The 10432-nt window shown below is 35.8% G+C and overlaps 1 pseudogene; it reads left to right on the top strand.

Moving 5' to 3' along the window:
* Nucleotides 1-2893: 2893 nt before the first annotated feature.
* Nucleotides 2894-10432, top strand: part of LOC114688940 — a 29009-nt pseudogene continuing 21470 nt past the window's right edge.

Raw genomic sequence — 10432 nt, 5'->3', positions numbered from 1 at the left:
GTGTGAAAGCTGTGTGATTTCTGAAAAACAGTTTTACAAACTGATAAATATACCTTGTACAATGAAAAGTTTGTGTTATTTTACACCTTCAGTGTGACATAATATAAATATTAAAATAAATAATACCTTGTAAAAATTGTTTCAAACAGCCAGTGAGCAGATATTTATATCTTTTAATTACTAAAAAGTATAAATTGAAATATATCCTCAGTAAAATGGAATAAAAATCTTAAAATCTGAGTTTTCATATTCTTCTAATACATAAATTGTTTCAAGTTATTAATATACAAATGAACAGATAATTGAGACAATGTAACTTGAATATACTAAGTCAGCCATATTGTTAAGTTAGTGTTAAGGAAAAGCACTCTACACAGTGGGAAACTATCACTACTAATTTGCAGGGAAATTAATCACCGTGCATAAAGATTCTATTAGTGTACATCAACATGTGCTTATGTAGATTAATCTGCTTTAATCTGATGGTAGACATGTATTGTACCTATTAGACATTATTCACTACCTATCAGCTATTCATTTACTATCTTCTTAATTTTGACTAGAAAGTAAAATCCAATTAGAAAATAACAAATACAAGAGAATTCCAAGGGCTGGTTGATCCTTCAATATGCAGGGCATTTAACTGTTCTTCTACCAGCTCTTCTAGAGCCTGGAGTTTCTCTGTTATTAAAGGCCATTGCTGAACCCATACAGGCTTGTCTGTTGACCATTTTAAAGGTAGAGCTGTTGATGTCTTTGGGAGATCATCAGTTGTTGTGCACCGTTCTTGTATAATATGGATGGCTGGTGACCACTCATTAGAATAATATCTTCTAATATTTCTCTCAGAAACATGTGCTTGTTTATGATTTGTTTCTGAGGTTGTAGATATGTTAATCTGAGTATTCCATTGTTGCAACAGGTCTCGAACCCACAAGTTCATAGCTATGGTAGCCACATATGGTTTAAATTTTCCTCTCTGTCCTTCTGGACCTATATATTGGAACCATCTTGCACTCTGTTTCAGTTGAGATAATGTTCCAATTCCTAACAGTTGAATGCTTACCTCCTGAAGAGGCCAAGTTGGATGCCAAAATTCTGGTGCAATTATGGTCATGTCAGTACCTATGTCTACCAGACCACACTACAAAACACCAGTTGTTTTTATTGTTAATTTTGGTCTTTGTTCATTTACACAAGTTTCCCAAATAATTTCCTTTATGTTTTCTCCTGAATTTTCTGTTCTCTCTGTCTCAGTTGTTCCATTTCTCCGAGTAGCCAGGTTTATTCCAATAGGCATTTGGTTATTTAATTGCTCTGAGTAGGGGGTTCCTCTATCACTTCAGGAAAGTTCTGACCTGGATTTGCTCCACTCTGGGAGTTTCCCAAAGACTGAGGCAAAGTATTACCTAGTCTGTCTCTTGTTGAACTACATTAGTTTCCCTTACCACACCTTCTGCATATTCCATACAGAAGAGGCATTCTGTTGCCATTGTTCCTTGAAGAAACATTGTTTCTAAGAATGTCTTGTTTACAGTCTCTTTTCAAATGTCCTTCTTTTCACATCCAAACCATCTGACATTCCTTAAAACTCTTGAAATGGCTTCTCCTAGCCACATATCATGGTCATGAGCCTCAACATTAACCGTGTCTCTAATCCAATCTTCCAAGGGTGCAGATCTTGCCTTTAATGGCCTGATTATTCTCTTGCATGCTGCATTTGCCTTCTCAAAAGCCAAATATTCAATTATTATCTGATAAGTTTCTGCATCCTGACCATTCTCTTTACTGCTGAAGTCAGTCTTTGTAAGAAATTTGTGAAAGATTCCTTTGGGCCCTGTATAAGCTTTGTACATGACTCAGTTATTTTTCCTGGTTCCTCATTCCATGCATTCAAGGCTGCCATTCAGCAAAGAATTAAGTTTTGGATATCATATAAACATTGTTTTTGTACTACTGCAGCAGCATATTGGCCTTCTCCAAAAAGCTGATTCTGGAAGACTTGTGTACCTTTATTTCTACATTGTTTTTATATGTTTTTAGATTCCTCTTTGAACCACATTTGCCACTGGAGCTGTTGTCCAGTTTCCAGAACAGCATGTGCCAGCTCCTGCCAGTCCTGTGGTATAATCCTATTATGAGTTGACCAGGAATTTTACATTTGCCTTGTATATGGGGAATGCATGCCAAAGATACTATGAACATCTACTTTCATCACATCTGTCTGTATCTACCTCACATGAAAATGCCACACTAAACCTCATTATGTTATGCACTAATTTAAAAACTAAGAATAATTAATAGAATGAAAGCATTAATGCTGATTGCTGTGATCAATACAGATTCAGTTTTGAAACATGAATTTTCTCATTTTCATATGAACGTCTACTCCCATCACATCTGTCTATATCCACATTTGCACTTGGGATTTGAACACACAGTGCATCCACATGAACTCTCATTGTCATGGGTCATTTCAAATCTTTACCTTCACAGTCTGCTGAGACCATTTCTAATGGTGTTCAAACAAAGAACTCATTGACACTCTCCTGGGACCAATCTGCCCAACATTGCTTTCTCCCACGGACCTCAATATCCAGGGATTTGAGTTGATGTCATAGGACCTGAGGCTGAGATGTCTTCAGATATATTTTCCAAACAATGTTTTTACCTCTGTGGTAGACCTCAATTGCAGAGCCCTAGAACAGAGACTGTTTGTCATTTTTCAAATGTAGTGGAGTGATCTGGAAAACATAGCATCTCATCCACATAAGTGGCCTTTCCAGTGGGCAGCATACATAAAAGCAGATGTGTATACATGGGTATCCATTTGATAAACTGCTGTGCATCCACAATCCACACTATCAACTTAGTGATTTGGAGGCAGAACCTGATGCTCCATTTGAATTTCTTCTTCTGGCTCATGAACATCCCCCTCCTCACGTCCAGTTTCACTCACCCCAAGTGTTTTTGGAGAATGAAAGAGAATGAAGACAAGCATACAGATGTGGTGAGAAGTTATTTATTTTTCCTTGAGGCACATCAAAGCCCCACGGAAAAAGAGAATTTCGGCTTTGTTCTGGATATGCCGTAAGTGTTTTTCATTTTTCATGTAAATGTCATGATATATAATGCATGATAGGGGTGTGAAAGGACAGAGCAATCCTTTGAGCTTCTATCCTTTTCTCCCAATCTTATCACCAAAAACGGATACAAAATATATTTTGATTTTTAATAACCACTGTTTTCCCACTATCAAACAGTGAGACATTAATTTTTCTTCCAATTAGCTTCTATTTACAAGGCTGAGAGCCAAGTGGAAGACAGAATTCTTTACTTTGGTCTATAATAGTCAACCTTCCTTTTCACAGGTGCCATTGTGAGGTATCCAGTGGAGTCCTAAGACAAGAAACTCCAGACTACTACAATGAGTTCAGTAGTCACAAGGTTCAATCAAATCTCTTCCAGAGTCTGCTAATGTCACATGTATCAGTGTGTGACTCCTAGTGAAGATGCAGGGTCTCTAATATTTGTGCCACTCCTTACTGGGGAGAATATCCATGTACCCATTTAGTTCAGCTTTCAGTTACTCTGCATGTGATCACTCCACACCTCTGAAGCTGTAAGGAGAAAGTTGTATGAATCTGCCTACTGTGAGGTCCTTGGTTGTGTCCTTTGTCCTTCCCTCACTTGAACACATGCACAGTCACAGACTTTTAGGGATTACAAAGACCAGGTCTATCTATATCTTCAAAGTAAAAAAGGAATGTCTGCATTTCAAATGTTGTGTTTTCTTTTTGAAAACACTAGGGCATCATTTATAGTGGTGACTGCTTACTCCCCTTCTCACTTGCTATAGTGGCAGGAGCTGCCTGTGTTAGCTGTCAAAGTTTGAGAACTGTGGTGGAGAAGCTACACACTGGGTCATCTCTGCTACTGTAAAATATTTAGGTGTCTGATGTATTTAAGTCTAAATATTTTATTCTCTGATAGTTACATTATATTTACTTCTGTATCTCTTTCAGTAATCTTACTAAGTATGACTGCATATTTTTACCAATGTGGACACTACACACATTTTGTTCTGACAATTGCTGGCAGTTGTTTCTCAATCCAATCACCTTAGGTCATCCTGTGATCTCAAGTAATCATCATTTCTTAAAGTTGTATGTGTGCAGAATTTTGTTTGTTAGTTGAGTAATTCTAAGCCATTGATATAAAACCCTGTTTGTGCAAGTATTGTGGAGGGTTTGCTGTTTTTCACTGAAGTCAGGTATGATGATGTCACCAACATTATTCTTTTAGGTCAGAACTGCTATGCCCATCAATGGTATTTTGTTTATCATATGAATTTCACCTCTCTTTTTCTATTTATACAAAGAATGGCAATAAATGTCTGTAGGAGTCAACTCTAAGTCTCTAGATTAATTGTTTAATGTAGTTATTTTCACAGTATTGAGTATTTCAATTTTTAGGCATGAAAGATTTCCCCATCTTCTAATGACATATTTAATTTCCTCATTATTTTAAACTTTTCATCATTGATGTCCTTCAATTTTTATTAAGTTTATTCCACAATATTTCTGAGGCAATTGTGAATAAGGTTTTCTTTTTTTTAATTATTTAATTTTTATTATTTTATGTACATTGGTACTTTGCCTACATATATGTATGTGTAAGTGTGTCAGATCTCCTGGAACAGGAAGTGCAGAGAGTTGAGAGCTCCCATGTGAATGCTGGGAATTGAACCCAGGTCCTCTGTAAGAGCATCCATTGCTTTTGACCTCTGATCCCTCATTCCAGCCCTAATGAGGTTTTCTTAATTTCTTTCTCAGCAAATGTGTTCTTTGTACATAGGGAAGCAAATTAGTTTTGTGTTAATTTTGCATTCTGCCATTTTGATGAAACCATTTTCTCTGGAGTGTTTAGCATGTCAAATATGGAAATTTGTTAGTGATTTCTTTTACGATTTTGGTGACCTGACACATTGCTTCCAAATAAGACTTCAAAAGTTTCTTATTCTTACTTAAGATCCTTAAGATGCCTGTGATCTGCCATGCTCCCCATTCTGATGATAATGGAGTGAACCACTGAAACTGTATGCAAGCCACTTCAACTAAATGTTTTTTATTTATGAGTTGCCATGGTCGTGGTGTCTCTTCACAGTAATAAAGATCCCTAACTACAACATCTTTTATGATTCTGTCCCATCCTCATTTTCAGAATGGATGATATGAATGCCTTTATCTTGTTCCTCCTTTTAGCAGAAATAGCTATAGTTTCTTTCTGTTTATTACATTTTTGGCTCCTTGTCATAAATATTATTACTGTGTTGGTCTATACCTTTGTAGATGTAACCAACCGTCTTATTAAATAAGAAACACAGAAAAATGTAAAAGAGAAAGCCAAGAGGTCAGAACTCAGACCTAAAATCTCACCCTTCCTCCTGCTGTGTCCCAGCTTCTCCAAAGAGAGCTATTTCCTGTGTGTAAGTCAATTTTCCAGTCATTCTGCCTTCTCATTGGTTGTAAACCCAAACACATGACTGCCTCGTCACTGTCTGAATATACAGCCCCCTAGGTCTTAAAGGCATGTGTCTCCAATGCTGGCTGTATCCCTGAACACACAGAGATCTATGGGATTAAAGGCGTGTGCCACCACCGCCACACTCTGTCTATGGCTCTAATAGCTCTGACCCCCGGCAACTTTATTTATTAGCATACAATCAAAATCACATTTCAGTACAATTAGAATACCACCACATTTCCACTTTTCTATTTTAATAAAAAGAAAAAAAGCAAAAAGTTATAACTAACAAGAAAAACTATATACAAAAGTACAATAACTATATACAGTATATACAAGCAATAAATACCTAAACAGGTATTTGACAAATCAGAGAAAATAATTCCATTATCTATCCTATTTTGGTAAATCCAAGATGTATCTAATGCACTTCTTATCCTAATTAATTTTCAACTATAACTAACTAATCTTCAACCATAACTAACTAATCTTCAACTCCCTCAGAGACCCAAGAAGGGAATAATATTAGCTAACAAAAATTAAAAAACAGGAAGTGCATGCAAGCAACTTCCAAAAAATTTGTGAGTTGACAGAAACAGCCAGCTGCCTGGGCAGTCACCTGAGGTTTCTCCGCAGTGTTGGTGCATCATCTTCAGCCTATAGGCTTAGTGTATCTGACAGAATCATTTGTGAAGTAGGATGTACACAAGGTCAACAGTTCAACCTCACATTGGGTGAGAGCAGTCCATGTACCAGAAACACCTGAATTCCACTAGTGTTCTGTCATAATACAGGATTTTAAATTCTAGAAATTGTTGACAGTTTTTTAATTCAGCTGTTCATTCTTCTTGGCTGTGTATATATGGCTTCATCTCAGCATCCCCTTCTTCTCCACATCCCTCTATTAAATGCCAGTCTACTTTCGAGAGGCATGAGCTTTCAGCTGTTGTTCCATTGTACAACAGAAGCCATCAGACCTCTGCCTGTTAAGCTGCCTTCGAAGAAAAGGGCACCATACCTTTTCCAGATGGAAGGCCACTTCAGGGATGGGGCCATAATGTCCTGGCCTCAGAAGATGCCTTTTGATAAAGCCATAACCACACTTGTTTTGGCAACATTCAGTAGTCCCTTGTTTCATGTTCTGTCTGTCCATTTTGTCCTGTTGATTTGAGGATACTTTGTTGTCCAGTGGCTAACTTTTGCCACAATGAAAGTTGACTCCATATGCAGTTTCTTCAATGCCCATATTTTCTCTGAAGTAGACTGGTACTGCCAGGAGCTGACATGTCTCAAAAAAGAAAAATTTTCTAAGTTATTAAAACATTTTAAATGCCATATTCTGTAGATCTCTGAAGGGTTTGAAGATGACCTGTCTAAAACATCTCTGCTCAATTTTTAAAACATATCTAATATGAATACAAGTTCTATTGTAATGTCTAACTACTAACTTTCATTTCTTTATATCCTAATAGTTGGTAATAATAACATTCAAGGATCAGAAATTTGCATTACATTGTTAAATGAATGGTATAAATACAATTAGAAATATACATATAGCATTTTCTAACAATATCAGTTTCAAATTTGTATATAATATAAAACAATCCAATCCAATGTAAAGTTTTTAAAACTAGTAATTGTCTTTTTCTTTTCTTTCTTTTTTTTTAAAAACAAGAACCTTAAATCTAATCTCCTTTGCTTAACCTTTTTCCTAACCCTTGACAATAACTTGTAACCAACCCCCTAAATACTGAAAATTATCCCAGACCCAAAACTCATTAAAAAGACCAAAAAAACCACGTGCCCCACACCACCTCTTTGGGAATGTGGGCATCGTATTCTTAAAATTTCTTCCTGCTGGGTATGGGCGAAGTTTTCTTTATCCTGAAAGAAAAATTTTAGGTTAATTGTCAAATTCTAGGAAAGGTAACTATATCCTTCATTATCCAGCCTGTGTATAATGCCAAAGTTCAGGGTTTATCTCAAGTCCTTATTCAAGTAGTCTTTGAGACTGGATCATCTCAGCTAGTCATCTCAAAATTGCTCTGAGCACCTTGTATTTCAAAGCTGATCTGTGGATGATGTTTGTCAGCTTAATGTTATTATTATTGTCCACGTGGAATTGTTGTTGTTGTGGGGCCCCATCTTCTTTCTGGAGACTTCAGTTGATGTTAGGCCTGGCCGTGATTTCCTGCAGAAAACTGATAAGAGACTCGAACACAAAAACATATATATGCAGCTAGCCTTTTTTCTAGAATTAGTTAGTACTCTATATGACCATTCATATCTTAACAAAGTTTAAAATGTATATATATATATATATATAATCTTGTAAATTTTGATATAAAACTTAAACTTTAAGAAAAGTTTAAAAAATCAGAATAGAATCAAAAGAGTTGAGATTAGTAATAGAATAGTCCCTTAATTAATTTTGCTTTTGTCCTGTACCATAGCAGAAGATGGCTCTTTTATTCTGGCATGATACAGGGAGTTTGCATTTTCCTTTTAACAACATGCTTGAGTTTAAAGAAGGAGAGAGCCATTCTCCAACTCCAAAGTCAGCTTTAAATTTTAATTGAACTGGGACTATTAGAAGACCAATAGTGTTAAATCTTTAGAGAAAAGCAAACACAAACATTTAGGAAGACATAAAATTTTTTAGATAATATAAACCAATACAATGTTTCACTCTGTTTCTTGGGATAGATGATTTGTCCCTTTTCTTCAGTTGTCTCATTTGTCCAGTGTTCTTCAGATTCCTTAACCTTCATTCTCCTAAAAGACAAAAACAAAAACCATTCCCAAAGACTAATTTTGGGGATGTTTCCTTTTGGCAAGTTATTATCTGATTAAATGAAAAGGCATGTGTTATTGATACAAGTTAATTTAAATTGGATGTTCATGCTGGTTGATGAACTATCACCTCCTCTAATTAAGAGGTCTCTCTTGTTCAAATCGAACCTTTATCAATTTTGATGGTACCCACAGCTTATCTTCTCCTGTAGAAACAAAAGCAAAACCTTGTCCCCAATGTAATACATACCCTGGTTTCCATTCTGAGGTCAGCACATCCTTAAAGTATATAGGCTGATTTAATTCTGTAGTTTTTTCTATTATCCAATGTCTCTCTACAGCTGTTGTTCCTTTCTCATTGGCAGTCAGAAAATACAAAGTTAGAAGAGCATTATGCAGTCTATTTCTGGAGTTTTTGTTACCCATTTCTGTTTATTTAGCATATCCTTTAGAGTTCTGTTTGAACTTTCTATAACTGCTTGACCTGTAGGATTATGTGGTATGCCTGTAATATGCTTTATATTGTAATAAGCAAAAAACTGTTTCATTTTAACAGAGACAAATGATGGAGCATTGTCAGTTTTGATTTGTGCAGGTATACCCATGATGGCCATAACTTCTAGCAAATGAGTGATTACAGAATCAGCTTTTTCAGAACTCAAAGCAGTTGCCCATTGAAATCCTGAATAAGTATCGATGGTGTGGTGTACATATTTCAGTTTTCCAAATTCTGCAAAGTGAAACACGTCCATCTGCCAGATTTCATTTCTCTGAGTACCCTTTGGGTTACATCCTGCTGGTAATGGCATTTGATTGTAGAAGGAACAAGTAGGACATTTCTTTACTATTTCTTTGGCTTGTTGCCAGGTTATGGAAAAATCCTTTTTTAAACGTTTACTATTGACGTGATGTTTTTTATGAAATTCTGAGGCCTCCTGCACATTTCCTATCAATAATTTATCAATCTCATCATTGCCTTGTGCTAGAGGGCCTGGCAGACCAGTATGGGATCGAATGTGAGTTATATATAAAGGATGATTCCTTTTCCTGATTGTATCTTGTAATTGAATAAATAGTGAAGTTAATTCTGAAGCATCAGGGATAAATTCTGCAGTCTAAGTATGTAACACCACTCTTTCAGCATACTGAGAGTCAGTTACTATGTTGAGAGGTTGTGAAAAATCCATTAATACCAACAGAATAGCATACAATTCTGATTTTTGAATTGAATTATACGGACTTTGAACCACTTTACTTAAATTTTCTGATTTGTAACCTGCCTTTCCTTCTTTGGTGTCATCTGTATAAAATGTACAAACTCCAGATATGGGGTTTTGCCGTGCAATTCGAGGCAAGATCCAATCAGCTCTCTTTATAAGATCAATTCAATTGCTTTTGGGATATTTGCTGTTAATTTCTCCCAAAAAATTACTGAAAGCTCTTTGCCAAGGTTCACTTTCTGTCCATAATTTTTCAGTGTCCTCCTTAGTTAATGGTACGACAATTTCAGCTGGGTCTATGCCTGCTAATTGACGAAGTCTCAATTTTCCTTTGTAAATCAAATCAGAGTTTTTTTTCCACATAAGTTTTTAATTTTTTATTTGGTTTATTTGATAAAAATATCCATTCCAATATAATCTCTGTCCCTCTGCATTAATATTCCAGTACGAGAATGCCTAGAAAGTAAAATAACCAAAATGCAATCCAGCTTTGGATCAATACGATCCACGTGTCCTTCATGCACTTTGTTTTCTACCAAGGCCAATTCTTTCTCAGCTTCAGGTGATAATTCTCTAGGACTATTTAAGTCCTTGTCACCTTCTAAGGTTTTGAACAAATTAGTCAGTTCATCATTTTTTACCCCAACAATAGTTCATAGATGAGAAATATCTCCAAATAATCTTTGAAAGTCATTAAGAGTCTGTAGTCTATCTCTCCAAATTTGCACCTTTTGGGGTCTAATTTTTTGTAGCTCTATTTTATATCCTAAATAATTAATAGAATCTCCTCTTTGTATCTTTTCAGGAGCAATTCGTGATCCCCAGCAAGGCAAAATTTTCTTTACTTCTTCAAACATTTTTCATAAAGTATCTGCATTTGAGTCAGCTAATAA

The sequence above is a fragment of the Peromyscus leucopus genome, unplaced genomic scaffold, assembly GCF_004664715.2.
Source record: "Peromyscus leucopus breed LL Stock unplaced genomic scaffold, UCI_PerLeu_2.1 scaffold_1459, whole genome shotgun sequence".
NCBI classification, from domain to species: domain Eukaryota; kingdom Metazoa; phylum Chordata; class Mammalia; order Rodentia; family Cricetidae; genus Peromyscus; species Peromyscus leucopus.
This window is presented reverse-complemented; position numbering and strand designations above follow the sequence as displayed.